This window comes from Plectropomus leopardus, chromosome 6 (assembly GCF_026936395.1).
Source record: "Plectropomus leopardus strain MGB_pleo_1.0 chromosome 6, ASM2693639v1, whole genome shotgun sequence".
Classification (NCBI taxonomy): domain Eukaryota; kingdom Metazoa; phylum Chordata; class Actinopteri; order Perciformes; family Serranidae; genus Plectropomus; species Plectropomus leopardus.
The window spans coordinates 22,473,997-22,489,264 of NC_142181.1; the positions used below are offsets into that span (position 1 = coordinate 22,473,997).

At 41.6% G+C, this 15,268-nt stretch overlaps 1 protein-coding gene across 11 annotated transcripts in view; it reads left to right on the plus strand.

Annotated features, from left to right (window-relative positions):
* The first annotated feature begins 659 nt into the window (after positions 1-659).
* LOC121942974 (muscleblind-like protein 1) overlaps positions 660-15,268 on the plus strand; it is a 79,380-nt gene continuing 64,771 nt past the window's right edge. For 10 of the 11 annotated variants that reach the window (XM_042486305.2, XM_088079004.1, XM_088079000.1 and 7 more), the window contains exon 1: positions 8,241-8,399. The gene's annotated coding sequence lies outside the window, so the exon portion shown is untranslated. Of the gene's footprint in view, positions 818-8,240; positions 8,400-15,268 lie in introns of those variants that run through there. The other variant, XM_042486304.2, reaches the window with a different exon arrangement.

Genomic DNA, 15,268 nt, shown 5'->3' on the forward strand with positions numbered 1-15,268 from the left:
TATCAAAGGGCTGCAGGCCTCAGTGAACTGGCAGTAGCAATGAAAAGAAGGAAAGGAACCACAAACAGGAACTACAGCCTGCTTCCAGGAACCACAACATCAACCCCCACACTCAAAAGCAACACACACGCACACACACACACACACACACACACACACACACACACACACACACACACACAAGCACAATGATGCATGTGCACACAAACAGTATCTGTCTCTATTCTCTCTGACTATACACCGCCCTCTCTTTATCTCAGAAGGCAGAAGCAACAGTTGGTGATCACATGACCACGATTTCTGTGTGAGCTGGTTAGCTCAGGCTCAAAGTAAATGCTAAATAGAAGCATTATAAGCAAATAAAATGAGTTCAGTTTATTGAACATTTATCACTTTCTTGCTATTTAAACAGAATATGCTGAGAGAGAGTCTGTAGAGCTACAAGAGGGAGAGTGAGGGAGGGAGGCTGTTGCCACGGCAACCAGAGCCGCGGCGCTCGTCATCATGAGGCTTCTTCTGCATTGTGTGTGTGGACACAGCGCGTGTGAGTTCACCCTCCTCTCTCCAGACAGGAGGCGAGGACATCCCCCTCTAACACTGTGCCAACAGAGAGAGAGAGGAGGAGAGAGAGAGAGAGACACAGCAGAGAGAGAGAGAGAGAGAGAGAGAGACTGAAACCCCATAATGCACTGCACGCTGCAGGGCTGAAGTCGTGCAGATTCATCAGTTCCTGTTCGGGAAGGGGATTGTGTGTGAGCACACACACACTCCGTACACCCAGACCGAGTGCCAGTGAAACACACAGACAGTCAGGCAGGTAAGACAGCTTTTCTGTGACCGTATGGACAACCACTGGGTTTACAGGATGATCTCTCTATCTGTCTGTTGCTGCCTCTTGAGAGCAGGAGAGGGGAGAGTTGCTCTATAGACACGACAGGGTGTCATTAATATTTGACATGGAAGGATTCCGACAACTTCCTTGCCTGTTGCGAGTGATTGGTGCTGTTGTGGAGTTTGGGATTCATCAAAAGCAAGGATATATCTTAGAGAGATTTGAAATACCTGATTTGCATGTGGAATACATGTGTTACTTTTTGTGTGTTACTAGGTTTCGTTTTGCATAGTTTTTGCGCCCCTCTAGCTTGCAGATAGTGTTTGACTGTAGCTGAATAAACTGGGGAGGTTTTGCATGTAGGCCTACAGTGTAACTTTTAGAAAAGGATAACTTGTGTCACACTTTGTATTTCTGATCACCTGTGTGAGAACATTGGGTACAGTCTTGCATAATGTTACAGAATAATTTAAATTAATTCAAAAATGTAGTCAACAAAAGCAACAGATATTCAGCAGTAATGTGGAGAGTTTGAAAGATAGTTAATGTTGCATGATTCTGTCTGATATGCTTCTTGTAACACTACAGTAAGACAAATTATGCTGTAAAATGTAAGCTTAATGTGCCCTTAAAAAAACAGTTTGAGTCAGTGACGCTTTCTAAGATATACTTTAATTACAATGATCACTGATGAGGCATTTTTGGATTCATTTTCTTAAGCTCTCTGTAATTAAAACTTAATATACAACAGTCTGTCCCACAGTGCTACAGTTACTTCTATGACCTAAGTTTGTTTTTTGAGGTTTATGCAAGTAATGACAAGTTACAGTAATACAGCTGATAGGCAGCTAAAAGTGTTGCTTTTCCATCGAGCGTCAGTTTGTGGTTTAACGGCCACTGAGGCTTGTGACCGTATCTGTTGCGCCAGAGACACAGACAGGCTGGAGAGTGTGACTGCAGCAGCCTAGGGCAAGGACTCTCAAACTTTATTACCCCAGGACTCAAATGGGAAATTTCACTCTGCAAGCCTGTGACCCAATCGTGAAATCGTGATTCAACACAGTCATGTGGAGACATAACGCAAGTTCAGAATGAGGGTTTAGAGAGAAAAAAAAATTGAATTGAATTAAAAGTTGATTATTTCTAAACTAAACCTTAATTACAAATGGTCATAATTTAATGTTATTTATATACAGACCACTGATGAAAAATAACTAAAAGGGGCGGCTCTGCAGTAGGAGATAGAGCAAGTCGTCCACTAATGGGAAGATCTGAATTTTGCACGGGGTGTAGGATTATCCTGTGTGTGTGTTTGTGTGTGTCCCTTTTTCATTATTCTGTGTCCCCTCTCTAAATTAGATGTGTTTGCAGGTCTGTGAACACAGTACAGGTGGAGCTCATCATGAACTTTTTTTTTTTTTTACTTTCTTTAGCAGCTGTTCGAGTCATAATTGATCTGTCTGTCCAATCAGAGCTCATGGATGGATGAAGGCAGCAGCTGCTATTGATGCAACAGAAAGCAAACTTTTAGACACAGTACAATCAACTTAAAAGTTTCACTTTCACTGCGTTTGGTATTCTGCTGCTCCCTCTGTGCCCAGAATACACTCTATGCTCCAAGAAAATGGTGAAAAGCATATCAAATGGTATATATAATTAATCATGGTAAAACCCTGTCAGGCATGAGAGTCCTGCGAGACTGGACATTTAAGATGTTTTATTCGGTGTGGTTTATTTATAATATTTCACTGAGAGAACAAAGCAGCAATGCCTTATTGCATTATCCAAATCTTCGTCGAAACTTGCCATCTCCAGTGTGTAAGTTGTTGTCTCCTGAGGCAAAGACAGTTTTGAAAATGCTAACACGCCGTTAGAAGCACGGGGAAAGAATGTGTGTCTAAAACAACAGACAGTGGCGGCTTTACAGCCACAGTCTACATCCATTGAGTCAGCCTACAAAGGCGCTAATCAAATACAAGTCCATTATACCATCAAACATAAGTTGTATTGTCCCAAAATCCAGCTTTGATATCAAATACAGCTCAAGGTCAATTTTATTTATATTACCCCTTATCACACAAATGTCTCAAAGGAGCTTTGTGACAGTTTTACTTGTGTATGTTGCACCTTTTCTCAGTGTCTATTATGTGACTGTGGGAAGCTGTTTATGCTGAACACTGTAACGGACTATGCAAAGAGCTTTTTGCGGCTTGGGAAATGGAATGCAAAAGAAGCCGTAATGCAGATCAGACATAAAAAATCTTTTGAATATTCAGTTTGTCTCCATTTAGCTCTGATGGAGCACTGCTTCTATCTGCACTTCCCCTGCAGAAATCCACCTGTCAAAACTCAAAATGGAAAGGCTCCTCTTTTTCATTATGGTTCCTTTCATTAAGAGGCCCCTTCACTTCGCGACTGTGTTGTCAGGTGATAGAATTATCCACAAGACAGTTAGATGACAGTGGCTTCTATATCTCTTTCTCCACTTTGTATTAATACAGCGCTGGCGTTCAGGAGAATCAAAGCTGCCTGATAAAAGTGTGTAGATATGTGCCTATATACTGTAGTCATCTGGGTATATAAGGTCTTCTTTAAAGGAAGTGTTATAGTTCAAGATAAAGCGGAGAGGCGCTGTTAGCGAGTGAAAAAAGAAAAGCAGAAGGATGCTTATCTGTCTATAAGTTCAAACATAACAGTGGTTACACCAGAGCTATTTCTGTGGTCAGTTTAGGAGCTTTTTGAATAATGGTCATTCATATATTCCACTTCTGGTCTGTTTCCCAGATTCCCACATTTTCCACTGAGGTTGCATGTGGGGGGCCCCAGAATGTGTTGAACACAGAGCTGTTCAGACAAACACGAAAGAGGCTGTTTTAACAGACTGAATTAGGTACTGTTTCTTGAAGATCATCTGTTCAATGATTTGAACAATAGAGCAGAACTATGTTATGAATGTTGAAAACCTCTCAGACTCACACCGGATCACACTGCTGGATTTTCCGTTCAGTGAGATCCCTCTCCAACTTCTCCAGTAGATTTCCTTTTACTCTTGGTCCAGCTCAGGCTTTGCCTAGCAGCGAGGATCAGCGGTGATATATGAATCCAGATCTCCTTGTCCAACTTTTAACTCCTCCTGTCTTTGTTCTCTTTCTCGTCTTTTTCCTCATTCTTGTTTTTAATGATCTGGAACACCAAGGACACATGTTCATGGATCTGTAGCCCTGTTTTGATATGATCTGTATGAGAGACAATGTGAGAGATACTGGCTTGTGTTAGAAAGCAGTGCCTCAGAAGTCCTTTTTGCTCTTTCCTCCATACACAGACATCAGCAGAGCAGTAAGCAGGAACCTTAGTGTGCATTAAATTATCTGCAATTGCAGCAATTATCTACAAGTCCAAAACCTTTCACTATGCCTTGTTTCTTCATTACTGCGTTTCTCCTTTTAGACTCGAAGCCTGACAGTGAAAAGTGCATTTATTCAAGCGCTTGGTATGATTTTAAGAACTTGTTATTTGCTTGAGTATTTCCATTTTTGTGCACTTGTATGTGACTGTGGCTCGGGTGGGGGGGTGGGGGTGGGGGAGTTCTTAGAAGTTTCATATTGTAAATCCTTACAATGCAAACATTTAAAATAAAATGCACAGTGAATTCAACTTTTAAATTAGCTACAACATCAGCTTGCTGCTTTTTATAATGCATGGATATTAATACTTTAACTATAAAATAACACATTGCAACACTGACAGTGGCCATTCTGTCACAAATGTTAGTTGTAACTTTTGCTACTTTTCAATATTCAATAATTGCCATTGTACAACACTGGGTTGCACAACAAAATGCAGTTGTAGTCCTTCAATACCACACAAGAAAAACAAACCCAAACCAGGAGTAAGGTGCATATTAATCTATTTAATTTTATCAGGAGGAATGTAAACAGCAGCAACAAAAGCACTGGTGCATTCTTTGAGAAGAAAATATGGTTGGCAACCTAATATAAAACAGAGACATCATGGAAACCTTGTCCATCATCTTTGACAGTGTTTGAGTACCAAACATCTCTGATGCAAACAGAGTCGACCTTCCTTGTCCCACTGGATTCCCGCACTCAGCCTGGTAGAAGATGTTCTGTAATGTATGTCAGGAACGGAGCCAGATGCTATAAACTTTTGGGGCTCAGCCCAAATCTACAGAATTCTGGGGGCATGCTCCACTGGGGGGATTTTTCCCAGGCACAGCAACTATACACACATCTTTCAATCCATTTGACGTAACAGAATGCCTACAAATGTTTACATAATTTAGGAAAAACAAGAGTTGACAAGCAAAAAATCCATCCTGTAGAGCCTTTCCGTCTAATTGTTCTATAACCCTCTTCATCATTCTGAAACCACAACACAACAAATGATGATTGATGTTTAATCCTCCCCCCTAAAAAGAGGCAACGTTTGTCTGAAGTTACTATTTTTAAGTTGCTTAACATCACATAACATGACATGGGTTGGGTAAAATTTGGCATGTAAAGAACTGCACATCTTGAAACCTATTTTTGTTGTACTGTGCTGGAGTGGAGTTAACAGAAATCTGCTAAACTGAATCCCCGGTCTAATAATTCGGTCAACCCTTATGAACAAATCAAGGATCTGCAATAAGTAGATTTGGTCTGTATTACTCTGAATTGACGGTTATGCCAACACAAGGTCTTTTACTCAATTAGATTTTATTAGGGAAAAGTATAGAAGGATAAACCACATAGGCATATATTATTAACCCTAACCTTAACCGCTTAACCCTAACCACCCGCAAAAAACATTTGGGCTGGAGCCCTTCCTCCGCACCTCTGGCATATGTTTGAATGCAGGTGACCTACTGAGGTTCCCATGAGCAACCCAGCTGGATAGGCATTAATATGATGTCAGAAAGACTTTTGATTTTTATTTCTGTCACAAACTGGCTTAGTGAATGTGACAAGGAGGGAGTCCACACAAGAGATTTAGCTAAACCAATCATAATTTATCAAACTAAGACGAACTCAAATGTACAACGGAGTGTGGAAATCAGTAAGCAGGTGTGAGGTGTGCTGTGGACAATGATGCTGGGTGCTGTAGTAAAGGAGAGAATGTGTGAACACCTTGCCGAGCTTTTATAATCTGGAAGGCCCAGGTGAGCGTAGCCGAGCTAACGACCTCCCATGTCAGCAGCTGCCTGATGAGGAAAGCCATGTCAGCCTACAGGACAGTAGGAGGGGCGTCAGGTGTCAAATAGACATTGAATTTTGGTTGGAATAAATTACAATGATTGACAATAATTATAAATGCCCTAATGTTTGAATTTCAGCTTGTGTTGACATCATGATGTTTTGCAGATGTCTGTTTTTGTTATTTTTGTTTCTTCTCTGCATCTAAAAGTCATCATTCTACATCAAAATGATGACATAAAACAGTTAAAAAGCCATTTGGTTTCATCTGTTGTCAGTATTCTGCGTCAAATCCTGACATTGAACTTTTGTCGCCAGACGTCACAACCTAAATTCGACCAAAAATTTCAACGAAGAAAGACACTGGTGGCCAGCAGGGTAAGACTGTAAATCTGTCGCTGACAGCTGTGCTCTGAGTAAGGCAAACAAGAATAAGTATTTCCTTACAGGGCATAACTCAGATTTACTTTAGAGCGAAATCATTTTCCAGAGAAAACCGTTATCAGGTCCTCCAAGTCCCATTCTGTTCTCAACAATCACAATTCAACATGAGCATACATAGAGACACTGTTACCCCTTCACAGGTCAGTTTAGTCCTGAAAGACAACTGCAGGGCCTTTTTTGGGCACATGTCGGTGACTTGCCGGCGCTAAAGTTGAAATTCCATATTACTGGCGTCTGTAGTGCATTGCTTTGACTCTATGAATGAATTGATAAATATTTATAGGAGCTGGGGCTAAACATTAACACTTAGAGCAGCGCAGAGATCCATCATAGGTGCTTTTGAGGGCAGGCTGCAGGCTGCCGTTCAATCAACACCTTTCCCTTGCGCATACACACACACACACACACACACACACACACACACACACACACACACACACACATGCACACACAAGCCAATACAGTGATAAATTCCAAACACACTGATATATTGCAGCCACAAGTCAGTGATGTGGCTCTGAGTCACTTGGTAACACCCACCTGACATACACGCCTCCGCACACACACACACACACACACAACACCACACACTCACACATGGTCACATAGACAAACATGCACCTGACGTAGTGTTTGATGGAGTTAGACGCCATGGCAACAGAGCTGTGACTCTTGCTGTCCTGTGAGTGGACTGAAGCTGTGGAGGAGGGAGGAGAAAGCTACCAGCTAGCGCCGCTACTCAAGTGCAGCTATTATTATTCCCAATCTCTCTTTTTCTCTGCTTTTCCTTTCTCTTCACCACAATTGCTATCTACTACATGCAGCGTTTTTTTTTCAAGTGCAATACCAAGGCTGCAAGTTGAAATAAATAAGAAATAAAAATATAAAAAACTCAAGCAGAGGAAGTAGAGAAGGCAGAAGAGAGGTCAGCAGGCATGTATTTTTAACGCCATCGATTTTGCAAAACCTGACACATCATCAGAGGGAATCGCGCTGATTCTCACAACCTCACAGCCAGACAGCAGTCCGGATGGCGTTTTATTTGTTGACATATTATTTTTATCTCGCCCTCCTTGCACTCTTACTCGCTGCATCACCCTGTTTTAATCACAAAACAAAATGATTTAACACCTCCTCTCCTTTTCAGCCTCTGTTTAACCCTTTTTAATGTTTTTTTTTTGCCTTCCAGTTTGTTTTCTCCCCCTCTCTGCTCCTGTCACTCATGTTTTATGAAGGTACAGATAAGGAGAACTGAGGGAAGGAGAGAAGGGGAGGAGAGGGGGGTGGGGGGTGTGCAGGTGGACAGGTCTCACAAACAGCATCTGTATGAGATTTACTGCCTGCAGATACAGATGGCGGAGAGGAAGAAAAGAGGTAGAGGGAGGTGTTGGAACAGTGCAGGTGAATTGCATTTTGGTCTCGGGTAGCATTTTCACGGTCTGATTGTCAGCATTTGTTAACATACACACATGCACGCCGGCGAGCACACACTCCCGCGCAGTGTGGGAACGTGGCTGTTGACAGTAGAAGTTTGTCTGAGTTAAGTTCCCCCTGCGTCGCCCTCCTCCCTCTTTTGCATATGATCCAAACGAGAGCTGTGAAAGGTGAACTTGCAGCCTGCTGTGGATAAATTATGTGTGACATGTTTAGCTGTGCTGCCTTATATGGAGACTGGTGTATCTGAATAGAGTAGGGCTCTGCCAAGAGGGAAGGAGCGAGGGAGTGAAGGACAGGGAGGGAAGGAGGAAGAGGAGAGGGGAGGAGGAGGAAGGAAAAAGAGGCAGGGGAGGGAGAAAGCAAAGGAAAAAGGAGGGAGGAGGGGGCAGTGACGGAGGGAGTGAAAGAGAGGAGTGTCGCGAAGCAAGCATGAGGTTTTCACTTTCCATTCTCCCCTCAGCAGCAGTCAGATGAGTCCTTGCAGAGATACAGTAAGTCTTTGCTGTTTACTGTGTGCATGTGTGTGTGTGTGAGTTACTTTGTGTTTGTTTGAGTTTTCCCTGCTTACATTTTCTGCTCTGTTCTGCCATTTGGAATGTTTTTATTCACCATCTGGATGTTGCGTGCTCTGTGTTGATGTGTTGTTTGAGTCAGTTCTATATGTCTGTTTGAGCGTGTGTGTACATATGCAGATGACCAGTGTGCCTCACTGCTAATGTGTGGTAGTTTGAGGCGGGACAGTTTTAATGTGGAAAAGAGCTGAGCAGACAAAGGAATGGGTAACGTTAGTGTTTAATGTTCCGCAGAGTAGTTAGCACACACACACACACACACTCGCGCACAGAGATGCACACTGACACACATTCCCTTTTCTGCCAGACTACACACTCTCTCTCTCTCTTTCTCTCCTGGACTACACTGATATCCCTGTTGTGTGACTCCCACTGTTAACACTAAAGCTAAATACGCACTCACATTTATGGATGAATGAATGAAAAAACACACCGACTCACTCAGGAACACACTTACAGATATGAACAGCCCCTCCACTCCTTCTGTATAATGACTGCACTACTGGTGTTTACACTACGGCTGCCCTCAGGAAATGATTAAACTCCCCCTGTGCCCAGGCCGTCTGCACCAGTCTGACACACAAGCACATTAACAACATTAACAAGCATGCATGTGCGCATACAGAATCATCATTCAGATTTTCATGTTGTAGTGGGAACAGAATTTTACTTTAATGGCTTAATAATTAACTTAATAATTAATAAAGATGTGTATACAAATAGTGTTATATTTCTGTCAGTATTTCTCCCAAAAATCTGCATTTGAGCAGTGTTGGTTGTTGACTGGAGTGGCGGCAACCTTAAAATTATAAGGTTCTGTCTAACATTTTTGTCAAAATTTAGTTATTCATACATTCTTATTTGTGACAACTTATTAACATCATGTGATGTGTTTTTTTTTTTTTATATATGCATTTTCTGACTTTATTTAGAAAACTAAAAGGTTCATCTCTTTTTTTGGAATGTAAATTTTTGACAACTACTCAGTCAAGTTATCAGAGTTTGTTATGGATTTATGGAGGCCAAGGATCAGTGCATGCATGCCATTTTAATGGAGAAACTAACAAAATAAAAACATTGCGATGGAGGGCTGTATTTAAATTTTTTAGTATGAACAACATTTTAATTGACTGCCAAACTGTAACAAAAGTTATCTCAGGACGAGGGTCACAATGGTATGAGGTTTTTAGGGTACAATAATTGTATCAGAAAATATCCTGGCATATGGCATTGCACAATTACTATTGTCATTATCAAATACAATGACTTTTTAAGGAATGAAGACATACGTTTTTTTCTCTGTTTAACAAATGCTTGATTAAATCGGAAACTACTGAAACCACTTTTTTAATGGAAGTGCGTGTAAAAAGGCTACTGTACACTTTTCATATACAGCAGTCCAGACAAAAACTTTTAATTTACAGAGATGCGAGAATTCAAACAAATTCCCACCAAGAACAAGAACATAATGCGATAGCAAAGACAAACTTCCTTTAAACGGGCAGAAAACTCGAGCAGAAGCAACACTCTGTGGTGGATGGCCATCTGCCTGTGTTGGTTGGGCTGAGGGGGGGGGGCAGACAAACACTTGTTTGTTTTGCATTAAAAACATAATTACTGCAATCGGTTCAACATGTCAGAAATACATTAGCTTTGGGGTCCAAACACGTATTAATCTTCACAACATCTACAACTCGTTGCCACTTTTCCATGAAGTTTGGACACCTGCACTGTGCTGCACTGTAAGCAACTGCGACTGGAGATGATGATGCCAGTTTTCCATACCCCATGCAGGCAGTTATGGAAGAAGGTGTCCCTTACTGTGGTGACATACTGGAGGGTCAACTAAGCTGTTATGACTGCAGTTCTTAAACTAATAAGCTTAAAGACAATGAGAGCGTCTCTAGCTTCTGAACTGTGACATATTTCCCAAGAAAGCTGAATATTTAATGGAGCACAGTTACAAGAGGAATTCACATCAAATCTTTTGCATTTGATTTGACTGTAAAAAAGAGGATGGGCTATGGTGTGATTCTGAGCTATGGTGGAGTGTTGGCTCCACACATTGTGTATGTGTGTGTCCATGTCGTCTGTGTTCTGTTGAATGTCTATGACACATTTCGTCTAAGGAAGACAATAAAGGCTCATCTTATCTTAATTACAAACCTACCCTGCCGTTAGATCATGAGCAGGACAAATGACAGATGTATGACTTAGATGTCTACCACATTGTTCTAGAAATGGAAACAAAGTTTTTGCCTGCTAATATCGAAACACATATCTCTTTCAGTCCCTCTTCATATTGCTCTGTTAGTCACTGCATCCCACAAATGGTGTAATGTGGTTTTATATGACTGGTGTGGCTAGCTGGTTGCCCAAAGTGTCGTTTGATCGAAGGAACTTTTGTAAACAGCCCTGAGTGCAGAATGAGTCATCAAACATTGAAACCCTTTTACCGGGCTCTGCAGAAAGAGAAAAGACAGAGATTTTGATGTAAAACAATAGGAAACTGATTTTTTTAACATATATTTGACATACAACAAGAGATAACTGATCAATTAACTGAGGGACACAGGATTAAAACTGAAAAAGGTATTTTTTTTATTTCATGTTGACTTAAGTGTATCTTCATCTTATTATTTGCAATGTTTGCAACTGGTCTACTGACAAAAAACAAAAATTCAATTTAGCAGCCTTTCATCAAATACATGAGTTTTCACAGTTAGTGACCTTCATGACTAAGTCCAAAATTTCTGTAGCCACACACCTCACAGAAAAGCTTTGCAGGGGTTTGCTGGTGACTTTTCTGCAGTATCACAGCAAATAAGAGCTGCTTAGAAAATGGAAAGTGGTGATATTAAAGTAATCTAAATTTTGGAATAGACAACGTCATATTGCCTGAATGTTGATGGAAATTTGCTGTTGGCCCACCTGCCAGAAGAAGCATTGTATGTGTATTTTATTTACCGTATTTATTTTTTGTAATAAAGTTGCATTTACCAAACTGATGCTGCAGTAGATGCTGCGTCTATCTGTATATTCCCTGTTGTTTTGAGTACACACCCTCTTCTTGCCCAGTGATCCCAACACTCCTGTCTCTCTTTCACAGATTCACTTCCTCATCCCCTCTCGGCCTATTATCTGCCTTTCTGCTTTTTTTATGGTTTGCTTTGTGTTTCTCTCTCAGTGTCTGACTCTCAGTGGGTTGAAAAAGCTTCTCTGCAGATCAGAGCAGGCAGATCTACAAGGTCATTAGAGTATAGCACAGCGAGAGCGCAGAGGCACTCAGATACATACTGAATTTCACAGCACACACGACTCTGACTAAACAACTGTGTGTGAGAGAAGAAAGAGACTAACGGCGGAAAAGTGAGGGGGAGAGAATGCACGGCTACCTGCGTTTTAATAGTGTTGCTTCTTAAAAAATGAGGTTTTTCTTCGAATTTGTCCTCTTTTCTTTTCCTCCCCCACCTTTCTTCCCTCAACTAATCTGTCCTTTAGAAGTGATGTCATCTCCCTGCTGTCCTCAGAGCAGTCTGTCGAATGCAGATGAGCTTTGTGCTTGTGTGTGTGGGAGAAAATTAGTGTGTATGTGGCTAATGACATGAGCACCCAGATACCCTGATTTACATCATTCAATTTTTGAGAAAAAAAAAGAAAAAGAAATTGGGACGGATGCTTTAAACAAGGTGATGGCATGATAACCTGAGTGGAAATGACTTTGAGTCCCGAGCCACGGAAATTCAACCCGGAGCACATAACTGGCACATACACAGTCGGTCACTCAGACAAATGGTTGGGGGAGTCCTACGAGGCTATTTGGCAAGTGGCAAAATCACAGTGAGTCAGTCAGTGGCGTATGATTGCTGCTTTCCCTGCCGTCTGCAAAGCTGTCACTGGACTAATGCACACTAGTGGAAGATGTAATCTATAGTAAATACAGTTGGCTCCACGGTGGAGCCCTCTGTGATTTCCACAGATTAAGGTGTCAAACTGAATCACTGGTCACAGACAGCTGAAGAGTACAGATTATCCCCTGTTTGGCCAAATGCTGCTCTGATGACAAGTCAGAGATTCTGCACTTCATATGTGTGTGTGTGTGTGTGTGTGTGTGTGTGTGTGTGTGGCTGCGATTTGGAGAACTGATTATTTCTTCTGGGGAGCATTCACTCCTGCGGTATTTCCCGATTTGATCAAAACTACCAGACTGCGGAATGTGAAGAATTCGCAGAAGGCCAAATCATTAGCGTTAATCATCTCCATCTATTGAGCTCTGTAATCTTTACAACAATTCTGCTATTAAGCTTTGCAGCCATTCAGCCTCTAATCAGTGATCATCTTGCTGTTACTGAACCGTCTCCTGTAAAGGATTTTCCACTGTCATAAATTATTCTTATCTCGCTGTACTTATTGTATCATACTCTGTCTGAATCCCCTGTCTCACTCTGCTCCCATCTCATTACATGCTGAATATCTCCACTCTGTCTTTCTCGGGTCGTGCCACCTGTTCCTCCGCTCCGTCTACCTGTCTGTCTGTCTGTCTGTACATTTTTGTTTTGTCTTTTTCTACTGTCTGCCTGCATGTCTCAGTAACTGTCTAGTTTGGCATGTGTCTGAGAGTGAGAGCAGGAGAAAGTAAAAAAAAAAAGAGAGACTGTTGGTCTTTTTTCATGTCTGATAAAGGCCCCCGTGCTTGAAATGCCACATGCGGAGGTGGTAAATTTACACAAGGGAGCTTTTCCAAAGTGGGCAGACTACTTTTTTTTACTGGCATCTGTCTGCCTCTCCCTCCACCTATTACATCTATACCCCTCAGACGTCTCTTTTTCTATCACTTACCATCTATCTGTCTGTCTATCTGTCTTCCTGTCTGCGTGACTCTTCCTCTCATTCTCGCCATTTCCCAATCTTCCTCGATCTCCCACCCACACACATATATCATACACACACCTCCTCTATTGCTATTCCTGAGAGGAGTAGACTAGTCTGGCAGCGGGTTGGTTTATGTCCATGAACTCAATGACACCCTGCCGCTGCATTACACCACACTGGTACTACCACAGCAGGTAGTCACACTGCAGTGGAGATAGAGTAAAAAAGTGGTTGTAGGCTGTAGATTAGCAAAATGTATGCGGAACTGCCCTCCTCCCTGACAAACGAATAGGTAACCATAAGCATATATTATCTCACACCCCTATTCATATAGGTGTCTACTCCAGCTGCCTCACCCCCTGTCTCTGTGTGCACGTCAGGCTGTTTAAACACTTGTGCTGATATCACAGTGCAGACGACAGCTTGCACACGTGCCACTTGACTGCCCTCGTCATCCCTCCTCCCCTCTGTTTGTCTTACAGCGAAGGAGGGAGTCATAGATTGCATGTGGTTATGTGTGTGTGAGATGGGGAGAGTGCGCACAGTTGATGTTGTGCATATGCATACATATTCCTCATATGGCTGTGTCCTGAATATCAATGCACTCACTGACCTTCCATTCATCTCTGTAGTTGTGTATCCTTTGTAGATGATGCAGATCTGCTGTCTCATGGTTTGTGGTCAATACTAATGTGTGTGTGTGTGTGTGTGTGTGTGTGTGTGGGTGTGTGTGTGTGTCCGACACTAGGGGATGAAATTAAGTCTAAGATTACCCTGATGGTACAGTCTGTGGAAACATCATTGTAATGGAGTATTGTTTCAGAATGACCAGCACTCAGCTGAAGACTGTTGGATCAGATCTCAATCTTGCATGGGTGTGACTGAGCGTTTGCTGGACACAGTTCACGAGAGCATTATTAATGTCATTGTCCCCTCGGCAAGGTAATTGAGCTCATTAATGTTACAGAGATGTCCATCTTTCAGTTGTCCTCAAGCAGTTTAAGGAGAAAAGAAATTTATTGTGACTGAGATATGCAATAGATATATGGAGACCAAACACAATATCTTTATTAAAAGGGATATGAGGAAACTTACCCAGGAATCCATTATTCAGTGTCATGTGATTAATTGATTTATTTTTAATAGAGTGCTGCAGGTGTGACACTGTTGTGTAGACTGTCTTGGAAGTTAACATCCCCTTGGTTCCCTCTTCAAAAGCCAGTGGGATTTTTCCATTGGCTTTTGGATTATTGTAGAAAATAGGATAAAAAAAGTTTATTATACTGACACGTTCTGTTGAGAAAAATAAACTCAAATTAACCTCAGAAATTAACGTGTAACTTAGTTAACTTAGTTTTTTTCTGTGCGGTGTACCAGATTTTGCTGCACAGTGAGTGCTCCTGACTTTGACGCTACTCTTTGCAGCCGCAGATACACTACAGTGGCGCAGAGTGAGAGAGAAACTGCATTTAAAGTTGAAAAGGTGGTGAATTTACAGCTCAAAGCAAGTTAATACTATACAGTCTCTTGCTTTTGTCGATATCTAGCAGCATCAAAAGATGTTGTTGCACATTTATGATCTTAGTGCTGTTAGCTTGATTACTGTATGATGTGGGTGCCGCCGTCACACTGAATGTCCATTCAAACTTTAAAACTTTACACAGAAAACAAAACAAATTGTCAAATAAAAGTAATGGACAGCCAAATCCATTTTGACTGTCATAATTTCTAAAACAAGTACAATCCTTATGTAATGACAACCCCTGTAGTTTTATTTAGCCACACTCAAATGTGTGTGGGGAAAGTGGGGAAAGACCACTTGAAAGGTACCATCAATACCATAGTAGCTTGGCTACATAGCAGCCGATAGCTTTTCCACTATCTTAAGGGGACAGTTCACCCTCAAATTGGAAAAA